Here is a 21,264-nt window from a genome sequence, read left to right as displayed (position 1 = left end):
AGATAGTACTTCATTTGTCCTGAAGAATTTCCCACATCTGGATGTGCTGATTTCATTCACTTATCTATCTATCTGTCTGTCTGTCTGTCTGTCTATCTATCTATCTCATCTGTTATCTGTCTATTTATCTATCATTAAAGGAACCTATGGCTGTTAAACTTAGCTTTTAATTGTAGATTAATCATTCTTAATTTTTATTTTTCCAAAGTATCACTTAACCTCAGCCAACCCTGTTCCTTATGTTATTATTTCTCCCGTATTTCTCAAATGTCTGACACCCTGCACGAGCTAATGTATGTCCTTCCACCAGGGTACCAAACTGGTGAAAATATTAGCAGTTACACTACCACCAGTGCTAACGTCCATCTAAGCTCCACCTGCCATTCGTGAAGAGGTTCTAATTGCCAGCTAGGGAACAAGAGATTCGGCTCTAAAATCCTATCTTAGCATTTGTTTTCTTAGACCAGACATGGCAGTCATTGCTTGCAACAGGTTGGGTCTCAGAGGATGCAAACTCCGTGATGGAGATTAGCATCTGGGGTATTTATTAGGTAATGCTCTTGGGATAAGAAGGAGGAGGTGTGACGAGGGAGAAGCTGACCTGTGATCAGTGTCAACAGTGGCTTCAACAATGAATGACCTTATTTCCATGGTGAGCTTTGGCCCCCTGCTGACCCGAGTTGTACCAAGTTGAAGCAATGGTTACCCTAGAAAAACAATGTGAAATAAACCATATAAAGGAACAGCAGAATAGGTCATGCATAATCCTTTCCCTTTTATTAAATCAATTTTTTTAACCTTCTAGTAGCTATCAAAGATAACCAATGAGTGTGTGCCGTTTTTGTGTGTGTAATTACTAACTCGTGATTTTATATACACAGAAGATTTATTTCAGGCTTTTCCAGTCATTTCTGTCGATGCCCAAACTGTTCCACAAATGACCCAGTGGGAGCTGCTCTCATTGTCTCCTCTGTTGCTTTGCTTTGACCTCTATAATCTTTGACAACTTTCTTGCTTTGAAGCACAAGATGCCACAGATTTATTCAACATATTTTTTCACTCAGACACAGACTCAATCAATTTCCCATGGAGAAAAATAAAGTTCTGAGACCAGAATCAAAGAGGTAGTCATTGCTTCGGATCTGTCACTGCTTCTGGAACGGCTCAGTGAGCAGGTATTTACATAATATGCATTTTTTAAGAAGATGAATGTAGATGTCTTTGTCAGGCTGCTGTAACAAATATGATAGACCGTTGGCTAAACAACAGCATTGATTTCTCACAGTTCTGGAGGCCAGGAAGTCCAGGACCAAGGTATGTTTATGTCAGTAATTGGTTATGCAAAAAAGATTCTTTTTTTTTTTTTCATTTTAAGGAATTGCTCAGCTTTTTATTTCTGAAATAATTATATTGTTTGATTATATAAGGTTTTTACAGAGTCCCAAAGTCAACTATATAGAGACATCCACTTCTTATTTCTGTTTCTTGCCCCATGGTAACTATTTTAAAATAGCTTTTGGTTTATCTTTCTAATTTATATTTTTATTCCCTATTTGAAAGCATTTTTTTTAATTTGAAAATTAGAAGAACTTTCAAACATAGTCATATACTTGTATGATCTGGCCCTGTAGTTGGACAACTATATCAGATAGAAAACTGCTTCATTTTGTGCTAGCAGAGACTCAGAGAATCAGACTTCTAATTAGAAAAAGCAAGTGTTATAAATCTTCAAGGAAACATATTGGAATATAATAATAAAAATAGAAATGAAATCATATTCACATAGTGCATTTCAGTTTATACAGCAATTTCACTATGAGTTTATTAATTTGATTTTCACAACAATCTTGTCACTTTATCTCCATTTTGCAAATCAGAAACTGAGGTCTGGGGACAAAAATGCTTTGTCCAGGGTCTTGCCAATTACTTGTCAGCTAATTACTGGCCGAGGTAAGGGAAAAATTCAGGCCGTCTGCCTCCCGTCTTACGTTGTAATGCCCCTGCCTCTCAGATTACTTGCAGAGACATCTGTATTTGCATCTTGTGTCTTAAGCCAGGGTTTCTGTAGTTGTCCTAAGCTACTCCAGGTAAGTTTTCAAAGTAGGAAACCCTCCATTCCCTTTCTGAAGATTCACATACAAAAGAACATTCAGTCAAGTCTCTGAAAATTTCAGAATTTTTTGTAATTTGTATAATGTTGCATTTTTGAATGTTTCCTGATTTTAAAAGACCACAGAACATCTCCCTTGCTCCCCAACCCCCACTCCGGACTAAGCCTGAAAACATACCAAAACTCTAAGACTTGTTACTGTTAAAAGCATATATGAAAACTAAAAAAAAAAAGTGCAGTATACTGTATATATGTATTTACATGCAATATGATGTGTATATGCAGTTAAACTGTAATAATTGTACATAATAAAACTGAAAAGGAAAAAAAAAAGCATAGATGAATGCTCTTCATGGCAGCTTCAGTAAGCGGTCATTCTCTTGACATAAGCCACGCTTGAGAATTGTATTTGGTTTATTTAGATAGACATCTACGATGTGTCAGAAGCCAAATTTTGAAGATCAATTATGTTAAAATTTGATTCAGTCAGTCCTTTAGCAAGTTCATTAGGCCCTGATGTAATTTAAAAAGGCATTTATTTGTAGTGTTTTCCATATGGAAAAATTTACCCATATTTAGTTAACAGACTGACAGGAGAATCTGTAGCAGGCGTCAGTGCTTCTGTGTGTCCGTAGCAACGAGAAACTGTGATGGACCACGGCCTCCCTGGAGCCTTCTGCATATTCTCATCTGTGATGAGGTTAAGTTGATGCTGGAGATTAATGAATCTGAAGACAGAAGGAAGCAGCATTCACCACGGGAAAGCATGCTCTACGCTAAAACAGAGGTGAGGGTAGACGCAAGCTGAACATAGTATGTGGAGCTCTCAAGCCCTGAGATTTTAGGAATTTATGTACAAAGTAATAAAGAATGGATATACAATTACTTGAGATAACATGTTATTCTTTATTGTCTCAATTTTTTTTGTTATTTTTGTTATGATTATTTCAGATCCACTGACCTTTTTTAAACTTCTTTTTTTAATCGAGGTACTGGGGATTGAACCTAGGACTTCGTGTGTGCTAAAGCAGGCACTCTACCACTGAGCTATTTCCCCTCCATAACTGACCTATTTTTGAAGAATATAAGGAGTGCTGCTTGAAAAAAAGAGGAGGGACTTTTTAAATTGGATGTTTTTCTCCATTCTTAATTTCTGCAAAATGTCCTTGAGAATTTAAACTTTCCTTAAAAAGTTTTTTCAGAACAAAGTACAGTTATATACAGAAGTAGGAAAAAATGGCCCTCTGGGGGCTAAATTGAAAACACTGTTTTCTTGGATGAGTTCTTAAAGACAGTGGGGCAATTAATTGCAGGATAGATTTTTTTTCCTAAGATAATGTCAATTTGCTCCCTCATCAAGGGTTACAAAATTACTGTTGATTAAGTGCTCTGAATTCTGATAGTCTCTTCGGGGAATAAAATCCAAATGTAGCGAATTCTAGGTCCATGGAGTGGCTTTCTAGTACAATTGTGGTAAGTTTAGTATTAATACAAGGAGAGCTATTTAGTTGTTTGTTGTGATGCAGTACTGGGTGGGTTTTAGACAACGGGAGGAATTTTGGAGATAGGCGTGTATGCCTGGAGGAGTATAGTACAGAAAATTTTTGTGGTAAGTGGTGGTATTTGAGTCGAGAAGTGAAAGAAAGGAACCCTTGGGCAGCTGGGGAAGAGCAGAGAGAGCAGGCCACACAGGAGGGCTGTGTTAGCAGAGGCAGGAGAAGGTACCTCCCCCCCTCAACCCCAGTTGATTCAGGGTTGATTCATTGCAAGCATTTCCCTTTTTTTTAAGTGTTCACAAAGTAACAGACTTGGGTGTGGGGTGCACTGAGGAACAGTTTGGCGTTTGAAGGGAGAAACTGACATAACGATGCACCAAGAAGGACACACTTCATCTGCGTAGTGTTCGTGCTCAGAGTGTTTAAACTGAGGCTAATCATCGGAACAGTCCAAACTGTAGCACATTCTGGATGACCACTTTAAACAGACCTTTAAACATGTCAACGTTATGAATGGCAAACAAGGCTGGGAAACTGTCCCAGATTAAAGGAGACTGAAGAGACGTGACAAGTAATTGTGATGTGTGATCCTAGATTGTAGCCTAGAGAGGAAAAGTAAATTTTAGAAAACAAAGGACTTTATTGGGATCATTGGGAAAATTGGAAGTTGGCCTGTGTATTAGATAGTGGTATTGTATTAATGTTGTATTTCCTGAGTGAGATAATTGTATTGTTATATAGGAGAAGGCCTTTGTTCATAGGAGACTCGCATTTAGGGATGAAGTGTTATAATATCTGCAAGTAATCCTCAAATGGCCGGTGCACACACACACACACACACACACACACACCCCACACACGCACACACACAAGAGAAACAAATACAGCAAAAGATTAACAGTGAGAGAACCAGATAAAGGGCATATGGGTCTTTCTTTTACTGTTTTTGCAACTTTTCTGTGGATTTCAAAATTTTCAAGATAAAAAGGAGAGAGAAAATAAATTTTCTGTGAACATTTGGATGTTCATAATTTTTTTGTTTTACAACTTCTTTTATTTACTTGATACTCATTGAACCTCTGTTAGTAAATGACCTGATGGCTATATCACTAGGTTTATGGTGATTATTTTTGCAGAAATATTTGCTTTGTGATCATAAGTAATGCATTTTAAGGTAGTGTGATTGCACTGTAATCTTCGAAATGATTGGATAACTATGCACCATTTTTTCTGTTGAGTGATAGCCTCAGGTAACATGGCAGTCTTTTAAAATGGTCCAAATCCTTACCACCACTATAAAACATCTTCCTGTAAGCATTTCACTCTTTTTAAGTGTTCATGAAAGAGGATAGATTGATTCATTGTGAATAAAGAATTCAGTACATATGTATTATATACCTGTAACTTGGCCAAGTGCAATTCTTGCCTTCAGGGAACGTACACAATTGCAGATACATGCCTGGCCAGCATGCTCCAGGAAGTATGAGGAACAATGGGATGATGATTTTCATCTGCCTCAGGATGAGAGAGGTGGTATGATTTTCTGATAACAGTGAGATTTAGAGAAACACACTTGGATGAATTGCATTGAGGCCAAAGATCTGAGCTGTTCCCAAGCAATTATGGCTTCCAGAAACTGCCAGCAATGGATAATTCTCCTTATTGAGAGTTGTCCCAAGTGCCTTCCCCCTTAGTCATGCTATCTGAAGAGTTTGGGCTGTAGCAGTTCTTTGGTAACCTGCTCTCTGCTAGCATCTGGAAGGAGTCATTTTTTAATAGGCTTTCCGTCTACTAAGATGGTTAATAATACCAGCTCAGACAGTCCTAGTTACCTTCTCTGGCGGAGTTTGTGGGGGTGTGCTGACTCATCCGCCGTTTTATGTCCTGTCCCCATTGTGATCTTGAGCACACATTTTCAAGAGGACTTGACAGGTGAGAGCCAGGCTCTACCCGTGGAACAAAAACAAGTTAAATGTTGCACAACCTAAAAACTTGGCTGTGGAAGTGCCACACTCCAAATAATAAATCTGCCATTCTGTGTGAGAATTATCAGTTCATTTCATCTGGTTTTACCTTCCATGGAGGGAAGTTAGCATTAAGAAAATTCATCTCACCATTCAGCAGGGTCCAAGTAATGTAGCCACAAAATTAAATTAAAATCAGCATCATTGTAAATTGAAATCATGGTTCATTTTACCATATAATGCTGATATAGAGAATTGATTGGAAGGTAGATATTGAGTTGATTTCTTTAAAACATTCTGAAGCCTAATCATCTGTAAAATAGGACACAGAGAAATACAAAACAAAAACTGTAAAACAAACAAAAACCAAAAACCACAATTGTGAGGAAAGGTTTCATGGTCAGGATGGGAATTCAGAAGCTGAGTAACAGGTGGGTCAGGTGTTCTGTTGACTGCAGAGCCTGGGGTAGACCAGATGTGCCATAGAATGGAGCGTCCCACAGTGAGAATTGGAGTGATTACATTCAGTGTGTTTGGAGATGGAAGATCACACACCAAAGAAGAGAGCAGACATGGAAGATTAGGAAAGGCAAGGTCTAAGGGCTTAGGAGAATAATTGTAATCTACACAATATTATAGAAATGATTAAAGAATTTGATTTCAGAATGAGGATACTGGGAACTTTGGTTGAATAATTTAATTATTTTCCAACAAAATTAATTATTTCCATTCTTATTGGAAATTTATATCGAAATGCCTTTATGCATATATTTAAAAAGAAATTCTAAGAATCAACTAGGTCTCCATTTCAATGTCAGATTTTGGGAAAAGAACAGCAAATTAAATCCAAAGAATATATGACAATGTACAAAAATAATGGAATAGAAGAAACACGTAATAAAAGGGATTAATAATGTCCAAGTTGCTAAATTGAAAAATTAATAAAGCTGCTGAACTCTTAGCAAATGTTGAATGTAATGGTAAAAAAATAACTTCTCAATTCACGTCAGGAACAGGGCTAGGATACTGCTGTCACTGCTTTATCTCCTAGTATACTGGTGGCCCCAAGCAATGCGATAAGGAAAAGAAAACACTTTAATGTTAGCAGAGGAGGAAATTGACATTATTTGCAGAAGATATAATCATATACACAGAATTTGAGATTTTATACACATAGTATCGATTAATAATTAAGCAAGCTTGTTGACTATAGCCAGTGTATAGAAATCATTGCATTTATATATATATATATCAGTAATACAGTTAGAAATTAAACTTTAAGAATGAGATACAACTTAAGGCATATAAAAAATATTAAGCTTCTTTATTCTACTCTCTCTATTTGTTGCTGCAGCAGGATAAACTGAAAAATATGGCTTCCACCCACATTCAAAAAGCAGACCAAGAATTTACTGCTTTGCCTGGTATGTACTGATTTTTCCACTGTACTTGTCTGCCCTCTCATGGTTGTAGAGCAAAGTCCAAAGAAAAAAATTCCACAGGTCAGAATCAGACGATTAATTTTTGAGAAATTATTATTATTTTTTTTTAATTTAGCCTGGCTCTCTCTGTAACGTGTTACTAAGTCATACGACACATCAGTAGCCTAGACATCAGCATGCACCTGTCCGATGCTGCTACAGAGAGTGTGGTCCAGGGCACAGGATTTTCACCTCCATCCTAAATTAGAAGACTAATATCAAAATAATTTATACATTGATAAAAATGATAAAAAAATAACAATGGAAACAAGTCAAAATGATAAATATAGATAAAATTTTGGAGCCCTTGCTCATTGTGCTAAGAACTTTCTATACGTTATCTGATTTTATTTACACAGCAGATTCAGAAGCAGGTCACCATTTTACAGTTAAGGAAGCTCAGGCTTAATGTCATTAAGCAAGTTGATTAAGGTCAAATACATGATATCACTTATACAGGGAATCTAAAAGATAAAACACACTAGTGGATATAATAAAAAGGAAACAGTCTCTCAGATATGGAGAACAAACTAGTGGTTACCAGTGGGGAGAGGGAAGGGGAGGAACAAGACGGGTCAGGGATTAACAGGTACAAACCACCGTGTATAAAATAAGCGACAAGGATACATTGCACGACACGGGGAATACAGCTAGTATTTTACAATGACTATGAATGGAATAGAACCTTTAAAAATTGTGAGTCACTACATTGTACACCTGTAATTTATAATATTGTACATCAACTATATCTCAATAAAAAAAGTTTTTAAAAGGTCAGATATAAATAATAATAATAACTAGCATTTCTAAAGCAGTTTCGAAGTGCATGAACTCTATTAAGCTCTTTGTATGTCTGTATTAGGCCGGGCTCAGGATCAGAAACAGAAGCTGCTCCAGAGACGTAAAGTGGAAGTGAGTTAAGGCAGCAATGAGGTCCTTACAATCAGCGGATGGAAGGGCCACAGACGTAGGTTCTGGGGTGGACCTTCTGGGACAACCGCCAAAGCGTCCCAGACCCGACTCACCAGGAGCTCCCACCTCTGAGGTAATCCCTGCTGTAATGCCACAAGTCTCACGACACTGAAAAATCCGGAAAATGGACAGACCCCACTCCAGAAAACCTCCTAGTTCTAACACCATGCTTGCCAGCAGAGACGGCCAAGCACTGAAGGAACATAGTCTCTTGCTCACGTCCAGCTTCTGCCTCTGATTGACAGAACACAGTTCATGCCCGGAGCCCCTGCGGCAGGGACTCGGGGAAAGGAGATGTTTGGCTTCCCAGCGCAGTGGACCGGGAAAGGCTGCGAGTGGATGTGGGGCTGTGGACCACATCCTACAGAACGTGTTGTCCTGTTCAGTCTCCGCAGAGATACATATTTTTGTTTCTCCACTTTGTCGATGCAGAATAGAGGTGAAATAATATGCTGGCAGGTCAGGGTGGGAAGCTATGGCTCTTTTATTCCAGAGCACAGCACACCCCACTATCCTGATGTCATGAATTCTGTGTTAGAAAAAGTGTGGAAACAGCCTTCACTACAAACACTTTTTCTTCCTACTTGTATCAGGATGAGAGGTGGATTCAAGGAGAAATGAAGGAAGATGGTGCCTTCCTGTTGTCTCCTGGGGGGGTTGGCTTCCAAGGCTTGGGGGGAAAAAAGATGTAAAATCAAAACGCAGCCCTCCTGCTGTGTTCTTGCAGGAAAAACAGACATGTTCACTGACACGAGTTTGCTGGGCAAAGGGAGCCCATGGCGTTGCTGGCGCTGAAACGTGGATGTGGCTGGCATTTTAGGAGGACTCGAGGTGGGCTATTTGCTCAGAGCAGAAGAGCATGGTGTGGTGTGGAGGGAGGAGGCGGAGGGGTAGGTGCTGTTCCTGTCTGTCCAGGCCCCCCCTCCATGTGTTCACCAGACGTGATTCTCCGGCTTCAGAGCTGGACATGGATCCACATCAGGCCAGTCTGACGTCTCAGCTCAGGAATGAGACCCTTGACAAAGGACCTGAAGGGACTGAAGATAGACCTGAAGCATTTCGTGGCAGCCTTTGAGGTAGTTATTTGGTAATTATGCTTTAAGGAAATGCCCACTTGTCCTACAGTGATTCCTGGGCATGTCCTGATTCCTGTCCTTTCTGAAGCACAGTTGTGCAAAAATATAAATGTATATTTCAAGGCTGGTTGAAGACACTGGCCTTTGTCCTCATCCATGAGTGTATCAGAAGCACTTGGGGATCTGCTAAAAACCTCATGAGTTAGTGCTACACCCTGGTGGTTGCGATTTAATGCATCTGCTGGATAGAGTGCGACTCAGGAGTGCGTATTTTGAACATTCTCTGGCGTGGTTCTAGTGCTCACCTAGTTGGTCACTGATCATTCATCACGTGAGTCATCAGCCTGACATGGATAGCACTGCGATCTCTCCACGGAAACTGAAGACAGGAGTTACGATGGTGAGTTAAATAAAAGTAATTCATGAGTTAGTGACGTCAACTTCCTGGATTAGAAATAGCTCCTTTGAATTTTAGGAACTGGAGATTTATAAGTGTCAGAATCAAGGATTTGTAGAGAAATTAATTCTTGCCTTTTTGAAAGGTGCTCAGCATTTTTTTAAAGAGTGCCTATAAAAGAGCTGAAGTGCCCTCAAGTGGCTAAACTGTAAATTACACTTTAGTGAAAATAAGGTTTATATGAAAATTATGAGCAGGGAGGGAAGAATTCTTCGGAGTCCAGGATTTTGAATTCGTGCAGTTTGAAAAGAAGATCTGGAGGCCATGAGATGTGCCTTTTATCTGAAATTTCCTGCAAAAACTGGTGGTGAATTATCTCCATACCCAGACCCCAGGTGCACCAGGGATATATATCACCTTAGAAGGTCCAGACTTCACTTCCAGGTGGGTTCCCTTGTTGTAATCTGGACTGGCCTCCCCAGACTCGCTTCCCATTGGAATACACGAGGATTCTACCTTCTGGGTTGACACTGAAAAATAATCACATATTATCTTGCATCAATTTATCCAACAAATATTAACTCAGGAGGTATTTTGTGCCAGCATTGCTCTGGGCATTGGGATTACAGTGGTCACCTAGACAGGAGAGATCTCTGCCCTCAGGGATGTGTGGGAGGAGTGTGTAGAGAGAAGACAACACCCAAATCATACCCAGCCCACCTCACCAGCACCGCTTAATAATAAACACAGTCAGTGCAGATCATTTACTTTGAGGGCAGTAAATGTGGGGGTGTGACAGAACCTGGTGGGTGTGCAGGCACCTTTAATAGGATTGGCAGGGATGGGCTGAGGTGCCATTGGAGGTGAGATATGATCAAAGTCAGCTGCATGGAAAATAGGGGAAGAACAATAAGGTAGAGAAAGAGCAGAAGGGGAACAGCTTAGCGTGTTTCCAGGAAGAGGACCGAAGGCAGAAAAGCCAGCACACAGTGAGAAGTGTGGCCAATGGATCAAGAAGAGGCAGGCTGACCTTTTCCACTGCACTTCATTCCAGGTTCACGAGGAAGCCATGGAAGGTTTTTAATAAGCAGGATGTGGAGTGAGTCCATTGGATTTGCATTTTTAAAAGTCATTCGTGTGCTCTCGGGAGTATTGACTGGAGAGAGGCAAGAAGAAGGAAGAAAGAGATCAGCTGGGAAGCTATTGCTAGAACAGACCAGGCGAGAGAAGATGCTGGCTTGAACTGAGAAGGTGGAAATGGAGGTGCGGAGAAGTGGACAGGTTCAAGGTAAGTATCTGAGGGGAAAATCGACACATCTTGTTAATGACTTAGATTATGATTTAAGGGAGGAAGGACATGAGGGTGGCTCTGGAATATTTGTTTAGAGGTACTGGGTGGTGGGAGGTGCAGTTTATTGAGATACATCACACAGAAGCGGAAGTTGGGATGAGGTGGGAAAGCCCCTTTGGGGCTTGTTTCCTTTGAGATGCGCATGGTGTATATGCCAACGTGTCAACAGGCAGCTAACACTAAGAACTTAGAGCTCAGAACAGAATTAGGAGCCGGGGCTATACATTTGGCACTTGGAATCTCGTCATACGCGTTATTTAAAGCCATGGAAATGAATGAAATTATCTAGTAAGAGGTTAGAAACACAAAACCTGGAATGAACCTGAGGAATTCTAACTTTTTGAGGTCAGATGGATGCAGTGAAGTCATTAAAGGTACCTGAGGTGAGATATGGTGAAAAGCAGAGGAGTATGACATCCCAGAAACAAAGGGTAGTGTTTTGAGGAGTGAGTGGCCAAGTGTGTGAAATGCTGTCGAGTGTAAAATAAGATGAGAATTAAAAAACGTCTGCAGAATTTGGCAGCATGGATTATTCCAACACTTTGACAACAACAGCTCAGGGGAGTGGTTGGAAGACAGCCAGGTTAGAACAGGTTGAAGAGTGACGTTGTACCATCACCAAGAAGAAATGTCACGTAGAAACTGACAAGAATTGTGCTATAAAGGGGGAACAAAGAAGTGTGTGGCAGCTTGACATTTTTCCAGTAATTTCTTTTTCAAAATAGGACTTGCAAAAGAATGTTTTCATACGTTATGGCCAGCATCTCAATGGAGAAAAATATCAATAGAAAACTGGTGATACAGGAATAAGGTTTTGGAGAAAGTAACAGGGGACGGCAAGCAGAGTGCACATGGAGGGGTCAGTCCTTATACAGGAAAGGGGCACCTTTCACTCAGGCAGGAGACACGGAGACCATGGGTATAGACATGCATCGTGTTCATCTGTAGCTAATTCGCATGGTCACCTTTACAAATCGTGTGCTTTTGAGTTACAAGATCACTTTTTTTGGCCAACATTTCTTTGTGCTTTCCAAAATTTAGGAAACATTGGGCTAAACAAACTGTCTTTACCGTGGGCTTTTCATGCTGTTTGATTTGCTCATGTGTGTTGTGAATTTCGGGAAGGGAGTTTGTAGATTGCAACATTCTCCAAACCAATGTGACCCCATAAACCTTAATTCATGAACGATCCTTTATATCTGTGGGAAGAAGTTTTCCAAGGAACAAACTGTAGGAGATTCTGAATCATCAAGAAAAAAAACAGAGTTTCTTTTATTAAAATTGTTTTTTTTTGAAAGGCAGTTTTCTTTATATTGTTTCTCATAAATCCCATTTTCTAGCACTTCTCAAGAGGAAGAAAATCAATACGTGGGTGCATGAAATTTTTATCCAATTCCTGACTTTTCCTTAATGAACTGAACACTAATAATGTCAGCATTACTTTTTATGTGATATTGACATAGGTAGACAAGTCTCTACCATCTTTGTTAATCTTTCGTATTTGTCATTCTCGTTCTTTGTTCCTGTCTTTGTCTTTCACTCTCTTTCCGCCTTTTCTGGTTTTAATTGAGCATTCTATGAGATTTCATTTTCTCGGCTTTCTTAACATATCAGTTATACATCTTTTTTAACTTTTTTAGTAGTTGTCATAGAATTCTCAATATACATTTATAATTAATCCAAGTCCACATTCAGATAATGCTACACCACTTCACAGGCAGTGTGAGTGCTTTATAGTAACAAAATTATCCTAATTCCTCCCTCCGGTCCCTTGTGTCATTGCTTTCTTTTCACTTACACACAAGCACCCACAAGCACATATGTACATAAGATGTATGCACCAGCATATGTAATTGAATACATTGTTGCTGTTACTTTGAACATGCTGTTATTGGTTGGATCAATTAAGAATAAGAGAAATGAAAGTCTTTACTTTACCTCCACTTATCCCTTCTCTGATGCTCTTCCTTTCTTTATGTAGATCCCAGTTTCTGACCTGTATGCTTCCTTCTCTGTAAAGACTTTCTTTTGACATTTCTTGCAAGGTAGGTCTACTGTCAACCAATTCCCTTCACTTTTGTTTGTCTGAGGGTCTTTATTTCTCCTTCACTTTTGAACGATTCATTTCACAGGGCACAGAATTCTAGGCTGGTGGCTTTTTCTCTCAATACTTTCAATATTTCACTCCACTTTCGTCCTGCTTGCGTGGTTCCTGGGGGGAAGCTGGATGTAATTCTTATCTTTGTTCCTCTATAGGGAAAGTGTTATGTTCCTCTATAGGGAAAGTTTTATTTTCCTCTGGCTTCTTTCAAGATTTTTTCTTTATCTTTGATTTTCTATAGTTTGAAGATGATATGCCTATGGGTAGCCTATGTTGGCATTTATCCTACTTGGTGTTCTCTGAGCTTCCTAGATCTGTGTTTTGGTGTCTGATTTTAATTTGGGGGAATTCTCAGTCACTGTTATTTCTAGTGTTTTTCTGTTCCTTTCTCTCTTTCTTCTCCTTCTGGTGTTCCCATGATGGATCTGTTACACCCTTAGCAGTTGTCCCACAGTCCTTGGATTTTCCATTCTGTTGTCTTCAGTCTTTGTTATCTTTGCTTTTCAGTTTTGGGGGTTTCTGTTGGGATGCCTGAGGCTCAGAGATTCTTTCCTCAGCCTTGTCCAGCTTACGAACAAGCCCATCAGAGGCCCTCTTCATTTCTGTTACAGTGACTTTTATCTCTAGCATTTCTTTGGGGTTCTTTCTTAGATTTCCATCTCTCTGCTTACATTGCCCATCTGTTCTTTTTGTTGTTGTTGTTCTTTTTTTAAATTGAAGTACAGTCAGTTACAATGTGTCAATTTCTTGTATACAGCATAATGTTTCAGTCATACATATATATGTGATTTTCGTTTTTTTTTTCATGATAGGTTATTACAAGATATTGAATATAGTTCCCTATGCTATACAGAAGAAATTTGTTTTTTATCTATTTTATTTATAATAGTATTTGCAAATCTTGAACTCCCAATTTATCCTTTGCATGCTGTCTACTTCACCCATTAGAGCCCTTAGCATATTAATCACAGTTTTAAATTCTAGGTGTGATCATTTTAACATCCCTGCCACGTCTGGTTTTGATACTTGCTCTGTCTCTTCAAATTGTGTGGTTGTTTTTTTGTTTTGTTTTGTTTTGTTTTGTTTTGTTGCCTTTTGGTGTGCCTTGTCATTTTTTCTCCATAGCAGGACATGACGTACCAGGAGAAAGGAGCTGCTGTAAATAGGCCTTAGTAACATGGTGGGGAGGGTGCTGGGGAGCGTTCTGTGGTCCTGTGATCAGGTCTCAGTCTTTAGTGAGCCTGTGCTCTGGGCCGTGAGCTTCACAAGTGTTTCTTAGTCTTTACTCCCCTCTTATGTGGGACAGGATGGCTAGAGTGGGCTGGAGCTGGGTGTTTATTTCCCCTCCCCAGGTCAGCTGGGGTCTGATAATCCCCGAGCAAGTTAGGCTCTGGTTCTGTGTTCTGGGTTTGCAGGAAGTTCCCGCGGGGTTCTGTGAAGTCTGGTATGTTTCTGTTTGGGTACAAGGTGGAGGTGTGTGTGTACATACGCATGCATGAGCATGGGTTTGTCCACACACACACACACACACACACACACACACACAGGCATGCTGAGATCTTTTTTTCTTCTCCAGCTGGCAAGATGAGCAGCTGCAGGGCTGCTTGCTACCCATATTTTATTCCCTGTGCTGTCACTTCCATGGCACACAGCTATTTTATATATTTCCTCTTTCAGTTCACTTTCCTGGCCACTTCGTTGCAACACGAAGGCGTCCCAGAGTCTCCCGCTGCCCATCCTCCCTGAGAACCTTGCTGTTCTCACTGGGTACCGCTGCTTGCCCTGAACACATCACAGGGTGCTGAACACATCACCTGGGTTCTGCTGAGCTCTCGTGCAAACTTTCAATGCCCTGGTCTAATTTTCATTGCCCTTTGGAACTCTTCTTTGTGTATTTTCATCCAGAGTTATAGACTTTCATCAGTTTTTAATGATGATAAGGTGGCCTTTTCTGTCTTTCTCCTTGTTATTTTTGAATAGTTTCTAAAAAGGAGAGGGATGGAGAAACTTTCGCTCTGCCTTCTTTTCCCAGAATTCTCTCAAAAGGCTAAAAAAGTCGTTGTAATGGGAGTGAAGAAGAGAGAGACAGAATGCTAAAAATTGCTGGGGATGGAGAATTAAAGTTTGAGATTTAAAAGGTGAAGTATTAGCTAGTGACATGTTTAAACATGCTCTGGGTATCTGTGGTTATGTGGAGATGAAAAATAATGGAGATGAGGTAAAAAACTGTCAGGCTGGGGTCTTGATTCAATCATCCATGTGAAAACTGGGGGATAATTGCAGTAATCGGGGTTGGAGAGAAGGCTGTGGATCCTATAGCAAAGTCCTCAGAGAATATGCAGTTAATTGGAAACTGTGGGGTGATGAGAGAGAATGCAAACATTTTATGCTGTGTTAAACCCATGACAGTTTAAGAGGAAAAATCATAAAGTGCAGTTAAGCAAGGGCGGGTGTGGAGGGCAGAGTCTGTGTGCATCACCTGGGGCTGGCTGGCAGTCGGAGGACTTGGGGGATGACGGATGCTGGAGATGCAGCTCTGTGTTAGGAGAGATGGGGTCTGCTTTCACATAAGTCACAGGAGCTTCGCTGTGTCTGGGCTTTTTATACCGTTGTAGGCATCTTTCATGACACACAGAAACTGCCAAAATCTGTGCAGGAATTTCTGATTTCATTAAATCTTCCCAGTTGTATTTTCCCTGCTTCTTAAATAATGATAAAATAGCAAGAAAAATACTATTTAAAAATGTGTGGTGGCTACTGCTTCCTTCTAATGGAATTGCTTAAATGATCTTGGGGGTAGATGGTTCTTTTGCTGATGAAAACTACTGTGGTGGGCTCTGATGGCATTTTTGCTTGAGAAATGCGATGCAGTGGGTTTTGGGTGGATGGCGTGAGTGAGAGGAAGACAGGCACAAACTGTTTGACAAGATAAAGTGAGAGGAATCTGAGTTACAGTGAATCAACAAGAAGAGATCGTTTAAGTGATTGACAATCGGTCGAGGAGAAGGAATGCCTGTGAACATGATGGAAGGCAGGGCACTTGTGGGTGATGTGGACGGGGATGGATATTGCTGCAGCAGAGAAGTGGTGACAGAGATCTAGGAATGGTGATGTCCTCCAGTGAATTTGCAGTAATTTCTTTCCATTTTATACGTTTATGTGGTTACCATCAGGCTTCCGCTTAAAGTTTTTTTCTACAAAATAGCCTTGTGTTGTTTATAATCTGGGGAGAGAAAGTGTTTCAGTTGTATGTGCCAAAAACTTGAAAGAACATGGCTTAAATATGATGGGATGTTTACTTATTTGTCATACAAAGAATTCTCAGGGAAGGTCCTCCAGGGCAGGTGTGCCAGCCCCAGAGTCATCAGGGACCCACGGTCGGTCCTCCCTGTTCTCCATTCAGCCACCCTGAGGGTTCGGCTCTCATCAGAGCAGTTCCCTGCGGTCCCTACAGCAGCGCATCCTACCTGCATCCAGGGTGCAGAAGGGGGAAAGGGAGGAAGAAGGGTGTGTTTCCTCTTTTCTGATGAGGTTTCCGGGACATTCCACAGAACACTTCCATTTACACAGAACTGTATATACGTCCCGCTCACCAGCACTTGGAGACAAGGAAGGCTGGAAAACCAGGACTTCCAGCTGACTGCAAGTCATCTAGCTACAAATTAGGAATCTTTATTTTGAGAGACGAGGTGAGCATGTGTGCTTGGAAGGCGGCAAGTACTGGTGTTTCTGCCATGGAACAATGAGCCCCAGCAGGGAAGGCCACGGGGTCAGCGGGGACCACAGCTGGGTGAGGCCGGCAGCTGCTGAGAACCAAGTGGGCCGACCCAGGAGAGAAACCCCTCTCCCTCCTTATCCCCTCCACCTGTCCCTCAGGAATGTTCAGGAATTTCCTGGAGGGGACTGGCAGAACCGCAGGCCAGGAGGGCTCAAGCCATCTTCCTTGAATATTCTGCTTGATCTCAATACAAAGACCTACACCCCGGTGGGTGGGGGGCAGACCGGGAGTTCTGGTGCCAGAGGCCCCTTCGCCCACTTAGGCGGGTGGGAGGGCTCAGACCTGACTCTCTCCAGCTCTCCTCCTTACCCACTCCACACGTTGACGCCTCTATATCCCCTGTCTTGGTAAAAGTATTTAGTTAGGTACCTTTAAGTAGTATTTCTAACAAACATCATCTCTTTCTGTCTCTTTTTATTAAAGAAATACACGTTGTATGAATTCAGGATCTTTGTCAAGACCTTGGCCAGTTTTATAAACCTTGACCTACGGACCAAAAGTCTGGTTTTCACTGCGTATGTCCCATTGCAGGCTTCCTTTGGGCTGTCTTGGGAAAATATGGAGGGAGCTTCCGGGTCTGTGTCTGTACGATTCTGTAGGATTAAGATTCCCGAAGGAAATAGGAAAGCAAAAGACTATTGTCCAAGCCCCCTTGACCTGTGCTCCAGGAAAAGAGTTTTCCAGTGTCGGGCGTGGGAATGAAAACTGTTGTATGAGGGCTGCCAGTGCAACACTGGAGTCATTGCAGAAGTCCCTCAGTCCTGCTTCTGGAAGACTTGATTTACAGAGTTTTGAAAAAAGTAACGGGAAAGGAGAGGGACTAACAGACTTATAATTTTATTACAATCAGATTGTTTCAAATATTTTAAAGTAAAACCGAAGCCCTCGGTATTTTTTCTTTGGTGTATCTTGTGAACTAAGGGCAACATAACATTTAAAATTCAGTAACTTAATTTGCGGCCATAATAGAAATCGCAATTACAGGTGCATTTTGCTCAGCTAAAGCAATTCTCAAAACTGTGGTTTTAGAGCCCCTTTGCACATTGAAACACTATTAAGACACCAAAAAAATTTTGTTTATATATTAATATTTAGAAGAGTAGAAATTAAAACAGAATTTTAAACATTAAAACAGAATTTTAAACATTTATAGTAATTCATTTGAAAACCAATAATAATCTAATTGCATGTTAAGGTAAATAACATACTTTTAATGAAATAACTTGATCTTTCAAATAAAAATTTTGTGAGAGGAGTGGCAGTATTTTACATTTCTGCAGATTTCTTGAATATCTGCCCTCTGTAGGTTTGCTGGATTAGCATATCTGCTTCTGCATTCAGTTTTTTGTGATACGTTGCTTTGGTTGAAGTAAATGAAGAAAATCCAGTGTTGCACACATCTGTGTAGTTGAAAAAGGGAGGACTATTTTAATAGCCTTCAGAAGTAGTTGTGAAGAACTTCCTTTGATACTCCACCCAAACTCAGCACGTGGTGGATTCTTAAAGGTTAATTGTAATATGGAATCTAAAACTGTGTCAACAGACGTATCACATTAAAATCCATTCATTTATCTCGTTATTTGAATGTAGTTTTTTACCCATGCATGATTCTGTAATATGGTGCATTGAACATTTGGAAAACATTGTTGAGTTTTGCAGCTCTTCCAAATGTTGATGAAATTTCATTACACAGTATAAAGAAATTTCATTAATATCACTACCAAGTTTATCAGAAAAGTCTGAAAGCATTGGAAAGCTGTCAAGCTCATGGAAGCTTTCACTTGAGGCTTAAATTGTATTGTTGGCAATGAATACTGTTGGTTGTTTTCCTTAAGTGACAGGTGCACTTTGTTCATTTCTGAGAAAATGTCTTCCAGATATTCAAGTCTGAATAATATTTGTCTGCCAGTTGCTCTTTTCAGTAACAGTGATGTTTCGTGAAAATGGTAGAAAGTTCAGCTCACAACTTAATTGCACAAATGTTTTTTCCTCATGGCAACCTCATACTTTGGTGTGATGGCGACAGAAGTGCCTTTTGTGTACTTCCCACTTGGTCACATAGAATATTGAAAAGACATGTACTCAAGGGTCCACACTTGATAATACCAGTATTTTTGCTGCTTCATCAAGGACATCCTTGAGTGGAAATGGACATGTTGGTGTGAAAAAAATAATGACCACTATACAGTTGGGTACCACTGCCTCCCTTCATTCTAATGTGCCAGCTGTTTAATCCATCATTGCTGTGCACATTCAGTACAGATGTCAACACAGTGAAAATGACAAATAAGGTCTGAGTCTTATTATTAAAATGGCTCTAACCTTGCTGGCCACCTGAAGGGTTTGGGGGACCCTCAGGGTCTACAGACCATATTTTGAGAACTACTAAACTAAATTATCCAATGATATGTTTCAGCATAACTTAGTGTCCACTAGATTTTAATGTTCAATTCTATTTTTGAACTCCTTGAAAATTAATGATTTTTGTATTCTTAATCAAATAAGTAGTTTATTGGATAAAATTATATTTTGATGATTAAAAATGTCTACTAGCAATTAAAGTGGTTGAATATTATCCCTTCCCTGCTCAGCCCCTTCCTTGGAGAATCTAATTTATGAAGCAGGAGACAGAAGGTGACACTGCCTCTGAGGTCCATCTTGGGGAAGCTTGATGGCGTCAAAAAACCTGTTCCTTTAATATGCTATTTAAAATTATAGCATAATAGTTACCACATTTTCTTCAACGATTACTGATCTCTTATTCTTTTTAAAAATGTCTTTCAGTCATTCATTGAATTAGTTAAACCTCATTGTCCAGTGAGACAGATTATTTTCACACACTGAGCATATCTTACATGTAGCAGAGGTTTTATTTTTTTCGGCTTTGTCACATGTATCTGTCTCACTAGCCACAGGGCACGACTTCACTGGGGAGCCCTTGGGGATCTCTTTCAGAGCCTTTGTTCACCTTTTCTTCTCTCTTGGAAACTTCATGTATCAGTCGTTCTTCTTCAAAGCCACCAACTTCTTTCTGACCCCAAGTTTTCTCTGTCCTCAGGTGTCTTTGCAGAACACCCCCAATCTCGTTTGTTCTTTTCTGCCTGTAGAAAATAAGCATACAGATCCTTATTTGTTTTTGGATATTAACTAAAAATCAATATGGGAGATATTAAAAATTAAAAAGTCAATTCAGTCATCCCATTTTCCACCTGTTTTATTTGAGCTGAGTTGCTCCCATAATAGTCTGTCACCTCATCAGGGCTCCACCTGTTTCTCCCTTGCAGTGAGCCCGCTGGTCTCCACTTCCTTTCCCAGTCACTGTAGACTTTCATGGGCCAGCTCTTGAACATTTTTAGATCACGTATTTAATTATCTTTCTTTTTTACCTACTGTGTGCTGACTTGTGTCCCCCCAGATTCATAGGCTGATGCCCCAGTTCCCAATGTGATGGTATTTGGAGATGGAGCATGTGGGAGATAGTGAGGTGCAGACGAGGTCGGGGGAGGGCCCCACGATGCTCTCTCTCTCTCTCTCTCTCTCTCTCTGCCGTGTAAGGACACAGTGAGAAGGTGGCCATCTGCAGTCCAGGAAGAGAGCACTCAAGGGGGAACTGAGTTGGCCAGTCCCTGGATCTTGGGTTTCCTAGCCTCCAGAACTCTGAGAAATATTTATAATCCATTGTTTAAGCCACTCGGTCTACAGTATTTTGTTACAGCAGCCTAAACAAAGACACCATCTATCTGGAAAAATTTCTATCCTAGATCATTTCAGCCACCTGCGTTTTCCATGTCCACACTTGACTGACATGTTGTTGAGCACATCTTGAGATTTCTGAGTGGCTGGTGACACAATCTAATTCTATTCATCTTGAGCACTACCTGGGTGCCCTTGTCATTAGAACAGGAGAAGCTGGTGGCAGTATTGATCCTTTTTCTCCTCCCCTAAAACTTCTATCTCCATTTCCCTCTGACTCTCACAACAGAGAAGTCCTTCTTCTGCTTTACTGGAGGAAGTGGAAAGGAACACGTGGTATAGAGACTCTGAATTCATATCTCTGACTCTGATCAAGAACAAACTATTTTCTCTGAGATGTTCTTTGTTATCTGCAAACTGGATATTCTGTTAGCAATGTCATAGAAGGTTCTGAGTATTAGATAAACTCTAATCACACTGATTGAGACAAAGAATATACTCCATACTCGATGAATATTGATGACTAGGTTTGTTCCTATTAAAAACCTGAAACCACTTTAGGGGAATCTCTCAAAGTTCCCGCCACGGCGCCTTTCAATTTGTTTACATTCTTGTTTCTTCTTTCCGTCCATCGCACCGTGCTGGTCCTCCCTCAGACTCGCTGCCCCGCCGTGCTCTGCCCTCTGCAGGGCCTCTTCCAGCTGCTTTGCCCTCTGTTCCTCTGGCTGCATGCTCGTCCTCCACACGGGACCCTTCTCTTTAACCTTCAGCCCTGGACAGGATTCTCTCACGTCTTCAAGTAAAGTTACTTGGTTCTCTCTCATTCTCGCCCTATTTTGCTCCAT

At 40.5% G+C, this 21,264-nt stretch overlaps 1 long non-coding RNA gene across 1 annotated transcript in view; it reads left to right on the top strand.

The window, feature by feature from the left end:
• LOC105097306 (uncharacterized) overlaps window positions 1-21,264 on the top strand; it is a 329,784-nt gene that overhangs the window by 213,363 nt on the left and 95,157 nt on the right. The window contains exons 10-15 of the long non-coding RNA XR_010377177.1: window positions 1,065-1,175; window positions 2,690-2,897; window positions 6,925-6,994; window positions 7,914-9,099; window positions 9,398-9,499; window positions 10,551-10,784. This is a non-coding gene — a long non-coding RNA (uncharacterized LOC105097306). The remainder of the gene's footprint in view (window positions 1-1,064; window positions 1,176-2,689; window positions 2,898-6,924; window positions 6,995-7,913; window positions 9,100-9,397; window positions 9,500-10,550; window positions 10,785-21,264) is intronic.

This window comes from Camelus dromedarius, chromosome 21, assembly GCF_036321535.1.
Source record: "Camelus dromedarius isolate mCamDro1 chromosome 21, mCamDro1.pat, whole genome shotgun sequence".
Classification (NCBI taxonomy): domain Eukaryota; kingdom Metazoa; phylum Chordata; class Mammalia; order Artiodactyla; family Camelidae; genus Camelus; species Camelus dromedarius.
This window is presented reverse-complemented; position numbering and strand designations above follow the sequence as displayed.